Below are 6,082 nucleotides of genomic sequence, written 5' to 3'. Positions count from 1 at the left end.
TTGGGAAGATCCCCTGGAGAAGGGAAAGGAAAGTATTCTTGCCTGGAGAATTCCATGGACTATATAGTCCACGGGGTCACAGAGTCAGACGTGACTGAATGACTTTCGCTTACTTTCTCAATCTCAGTTTCAACCTTACTCTAGATAACTGTCATCATTCCTCATCTTAACTACCTCAGAAAGTGAAAGTGCTAGTTGCTCAGTTGTGTCCAAATCTTTGTGACTGCATGGACTGTAGCCAATCAGGCTTCTCTGTCCATGTAATTCTCCAGGCTAGAATACTGGAGTGGGTAGCCATTCCTTTCACCAGGGGATCTTCCCTACCTAGGGATTGAACCTGTTACTCCTGAGCTGAAGGCAAGATTCTTTACTATTTGAGCCTCCAGGAAAGCCCCAAACTACCTTAACCACGCACCAAATTTTTTGGTTTTCTGTATCCTTTCCTGGTCTCTTTGAATTCATTTTCCACATTGTTTTTTGAGTGCTTTTAGTTTCCTTTTTATATTTGTTTATTTTTGCTATGCTGGATCTTTGTTGTTCTGCAGGCTTTTCTCCAGTTGTGGCGAGCAGCGGTGCTGCTCTAGTTGTGCTATGAGGCTTCTCATCATGGCAGCTTCTCTTGTTGTGGAGCCTGGGCCCTAGGGTTCATGGGCTTCAGTAGTAGCAGTAGATCAGGGATTGAACCCGTGTCTCCTGCATTGGCAGGTGGATTCTTTACCACTGAGTTACCAGGGGATCCCTAGAGTGCCTTCTAAAAAGCAAAGTTGAGTATGTCATTCTCTCCATAAACTACTTGAATGGCTTTCCCATTACCCTATTTTACAATTCAAATTTGTTGAACAGTCTTAAATGGCACTCTGAAATCTATCCTCTACTTCATGACAGCTATATCCTCTGTCTTTCTCCTAAAAGTACTCTAACTTCTAAAGGCTTCCAAACATCTTCATGTCTCTCTATCACAGGCTAGCTCTAATTTTCTAAACTATGCTCACTTCTAAGTAAGACCAGTCATCACAGAAGATTACTCATTTCAATAGGAATACCAGAGGACTCAGGCATGATTGTCGCTACTTGCAGAGGCTGCCTCTCAATTTGTATTACTCTCCTTATCTTCCTGATTTACAGTACATGAGGTCAAGTATTTCTTCCTTGAAGTCAAAGATAACAGGAACTCAGAGCCTGGTGCTCTGGCAGTGAGGTGATAGGCTGATATTCTTGACTGTGGCAACACCTATCAGAGGAAATTTTCTCGGACGGAATTCTGCATTGGCAGAATAGGAAGTTTCTCACTCAAAATGAACACCTGGAAGTTCTTGGTTCACCAACTATTGAATCCTAGCTTGGAGAATTTTGAGCATTACTTTGCTAGCATGTGAAATGGATGCAATTGTGCAGTAGTGTGAACATTCCTTGGCGTTGCCTTTCTTTGGGATTGGAATGAAAACTGATCTTTTTCAGTCCTGTGGTCACTGCTGAGTTTTCTAAATTTGCTGGCATATTGAGTACAGCACTTCCACAGCATCATAGTTCAGCTGGAATTCCATCATCTCCACTAGTTGGATTTAGAAAAGGCAGAGGAACCAAAGATCAAATTGCTAACATCAGTTGGATCATAGAAAAAGCAAGAGAATTCCAGAAAAGCATCTACTTCTGCAAACTATTGACCAGGTTAAAGCCTTTGATTGGGTGGATCACAACAAACTGTGAAAAATTCTTAAAGAGATGGGAATACCAGACCACCTTACCTACCTCCTGAGAAATCTGTATGCAGGGCAATAATTGACAGTTAGAACTGAACATGGAACAACGGACTGGTTCCAAATTGGGAAAGTACGGCAAGGCTGTATATTGTCACCCTGCTTATTTAGCTTATATGCAGAGTGCATCATGAGAAATGTGATGTTGGATGAAGCATAAGCTGCAGTCAAGACTGCAGGGAGAGATATCAATAACCTCAGATATGCAGATGAAACCACCCTTATGGCAGAAAGTGAAGAAGAACTAAAGAGCCTCTTGATGAAGGTGAAAGAGAGTGAAAAAGATGGCTTTAAACTCAACATTTAGAAAAATAAGATCATGGCATCTGGTCCCATCACTTCATGGCATATAGATGGGGAAACAATGGAAACAGTGAGAGACTTAATTTTCTTGCTCTCCAAAATCACTGCAGATGGTGGCTGTAGCCATTAAATTAAAAGATGCTTGCTCTTTAGAAAAAAAGCTTTGACAAACCTAGACAGCATATTAAAAAGCAGAGATAATACTTTGCTGACAAAGGTCCATCTAGTCAAACTATGATTTTTCCAGTAGTCATGTATAGATGTGAGAGTTGGACCAAAAAGAAAGCTGAGCACTGAAGAACTGATGGTTTTGAACTGTGGTGTTGGAGAAGACTCTTGAGAGTCCCTTGGACTGCAAGGTGATCAAACTGGTCAGTCCTAAAGGAAATCAATCCTGAATATTCACTGGAAAGACTGATGCTGAAGCTAAAGCTCCAATACTTTGGCTACCTGATGTGAAGAACTTTTCATCTGAAAAGACTCTGATGCTGGGAAAGATTCAAGGCAAGAGGAGAAGGGGATGACAGAGGATGACATGGTTGGATGGTATCACTAACTCAATGGACATGAGTTGGGGCAAGCTCTGGGAGATGGGGATGGACAGAGAAGCCCGGTGTGCTGCAGTTCATGGGGTCGCAAAGAGTTGGATGTGACTGAGTGACTGAACAACAACAACACTCAAAATGACACCTGGCCACTTATTCGCTGGACAGTTTGAGCATGGAAACTTCAAATGCTAGCTGGAAAAGAGGAAATGATGCTGATTGCTATTGGCTGGGTTTCAGTCAGGAGGTTATAATCTGGACTTGGCTACTGTTATCACCAGGGGTAATATCCACTGGCTTAGGGAGGGGGAAATTTAGATGACTGAAGAAGAGAAGGGAGACCAAAACATCCTTGAAGTGAGACCAAAACATCCTTGAAGTGAGACCAAAACATCCTTGACGATTATCTCCAGCTGAGCTATTTGCTCATCTCTTGCATCACTTCTGTGATAATCAAGGCGATGTGAAAATAGAGCAGAGTTTGTTTTTTCACCACATCATACAGTTCCTCATCAGATAGGATCTTAATGAGTTGTTTCTTCCCTTTGTGAATATCTTCTGTAATAGATTTTGGCAGGGTAATTACAATGGAGGAGCTGAAAAAAAAAAAAAAAAAGACTCTGCACAATAAACTTAAAGCCAGTTTGGGTGAACTAGTGTTATAAAATTTCTTTTACTGTGTGATCTCTCTGTTCTGGAAGTCTGTAACCACTTTAAATAAACATAACTAGCCAGCAGAATACAGCTGAAGAATGATGCATAAGGAATTACTCTGAGTCCAGATAAACTGATATAAGAGTACTTGGGTACATCACGGTTCAGTTTGGTCACTCAGTTGCGTCCAGCTCTTTGTGACCCCATGGATGGCAGCTCACCAGGCCTCCCTGGCCATCATCAACTCCCAGAGTTTACTCAAACTCATGTGCATCGAATCGGTGATGCCATCCAACCATCTCATCCTCTGTTGTTCCCTTCTCCTTCTACCTTCAATCTTTCCCAGCATCAGGGTCTTTTTCAAGGAGTCAGTTCTTCACATGTGGTGGACAAAGTATTGGAGTTTTAGGTTCAGCATCAGTCCTTTCAAAGAATATTCAGGACCTATTTCCTTTAGGACAGACTGGGTGGATCTCCTTGCAGTCCAAGGGACTCTCAAGAGTCTTCTCCAACACCACAGTTCAAAAGCATCAATTCTTCAGTGCTCAGCTTCCTTTATGGTCCAACTCTCACATGCATACATGACTACAGGAAAAACCATAGCTTTGACTAGATGGACCTTTGTTGGCAAAGTAATGTCTCTGCTTTTGAATATGGTGTCTAGGTTGGTCATAACTTATCTTCCAAAGAGTAAGCGTCTTTTAATTTCGTGGCAGGAGTCACCATCTGCCGTGATTTTAGAGCCCCCCAAAATAAAGTCTGTCACTGTTTCCACTGTTTCCCCATCTATTTGGCATGAAGTGATGGGACCAGATGCCAGAATCTTAGTTTTCTGAATGTTGAGTTTTAAGCCAACTTTTTTACTCTCCACTTTCACTTTCATCAAGAGGCTCTTTAGTTCTTAACTTTCTGCCATAAGTGTGGTGTCATCTGCATATCTGAAGTTATTGATATTCCTCCCTGCAATCTTAATTCCAGCTTGTGCTTCATCCAGCCCAGCATTTCTCATGATGTAATCTGCCCATAAGTTAAATAAGCAGGGTGACAGTATATAACCTTGACATACTCCTTTCCTGATTTGGAACCAGTCTGTTGTTCCATATCCAGTTCTAACTGTTGCTTCTTGCCCTGCATACAGATTTCTCAGGGGACGAGTAAGGTGGTCTGGTATTCCCATCTCTTTCAGAATTTTCCACAGTATGTTGTGATCCACACAGTCAAAGGCTTTGGCTTAGTCAATAAAGCAAAGTAGATGTTTTTCTGAAACTCTCTTGGTTTTTCAATGATCCAATGAATTTTGGCAATTTAATCTCTGGTTCCTCTGTCTTTTGTAAATCCAGGTTGAACATCTGGAAGTTCACAGTTCACATACTGATGTGTTATGGTAACTCACGGCAAAGGATGAACTCTTAGGAGATCTTTGTATTGACTATTTGAAGGAAGGGATTTTAGTAAGCACCCAAAGGCAGAGAGAACTACAAGCATGGCAGATGCCTCTGCTTCATCCTAACGCCATGAATTCAGCCCTGAGGTCTCAGGAAGGGTGATATAGTAGAGTGGTTATAAATGGAGGCTCTGTACTCAGCTCTCCTGGCTACCAAACTGAGTTTATTCATTTGCTGGTTCTGAGACCCTGGGCAAGAAGCTCTCTCTTTCTGAATTTTTTTCCTTATCCAATTAAATGTAGAAAAATTAAATGTAGAAGCTGAAACAAAATCTTCCATGTTTAGAATGTAGCATAGACCTTGCAACAGAGTACGTACATAATGATTATTAACAATTAGGGATTATGGAGAATCATCTGGCACAATGGAAGAAATGGTTCCTAAGAACGTCCCTAAGAGATCAAGGCATAGGTGGCTATTGCTTTGTTTCTAAAGTGTGATAGTGCATGGCATAAGGATCCTTAAACACCACTCTGGGAAATTTAGCTAAGTTCTGGTATCACCAAGGGTGAAATTGTTAGGAATTCCAGGAGAAGCTCCTGCTCTAAGATAAACTTTGGTATTCTCCAAAATCACTGCAGACAGTGACTGCAGCCATGAAATTAAACAATGCTTACTCCTTGGAAGAAAAGCTATGATAAACCTAACAGTGTACTAAAAAGCAGAGACACCACTTTGCTGAGAAAGGTCTGAACAGTCAAATCTATAGTTTTGCCAATTGTCATGTACCAATGTGAGAGTTGGACCATAAAGAAGGCTGAACACTGAAGAACTGATGCTTTTGAACTACAGTGCTGGAGAAGACTCTCAAGAGTCCCTGGGACTGCAAGAAGATAAAACCAGTCAATCCTAAAAGAAATCAGTCCTGAAGATTCATTTGAAGAACTGATGCTGAAACTAACGCTCTAATAATTTGGCCACCCAATGTGAAAACAAGACCAGGAGCTGACTGTGGCTCAGATCATGAACTCCTTATTGCCAAATTCAGACTTAAATTGAAGAAAGTAGGGAAAACCACTAGACCATTCAGGTATGACCTAAATCAAATCCCTTATGATTATACAGTGGAAGTGAGGAATAGATTTAAGGGACTAGATCTGAGAGACAGAGTGCCTGATGAACTATGGACTGAGGTTCGTGACATTGTACAGGAGACAGGGATCAAGACCATCCCCATGGAAAAGAAATGCAAAAAAGCAAAATGGCTGTCTGGGGAGGCCTTACAAATAGCTGTGAAAAGAAGAGAAGCGAAAAGCCAAGGAGAAAAGGAAAGATATAAGCATCTGAATGCAGAGTTCCAAAGAATAGCAAGAAGAGATAAGAAAGCCTTCTTCAGTGATCAATGCAAAGAAATAGAAGAAAACAACAGAATGGGAAA

Source organism: Bos grunniens, chromosome 6 (genome assembly GCF_055505025.1).
Source record: "Bos grunniens cultivar Pamir isolate PY7600 chromosome 6, Bosgru_T2T1.0, whole genome shotgun sequence".
Taxonomy (NCBI): domain Eukaryota; kingdom Metazoa; phylum Chordata; class Mammalia; order Artiodactyla; family Bovidae; genus Bos; species Bos grunniens.
The sequence above is the reverse complement of the archived record's forward strand: the minus strand, read 5'-3'. Positions refer to the sequence as shown.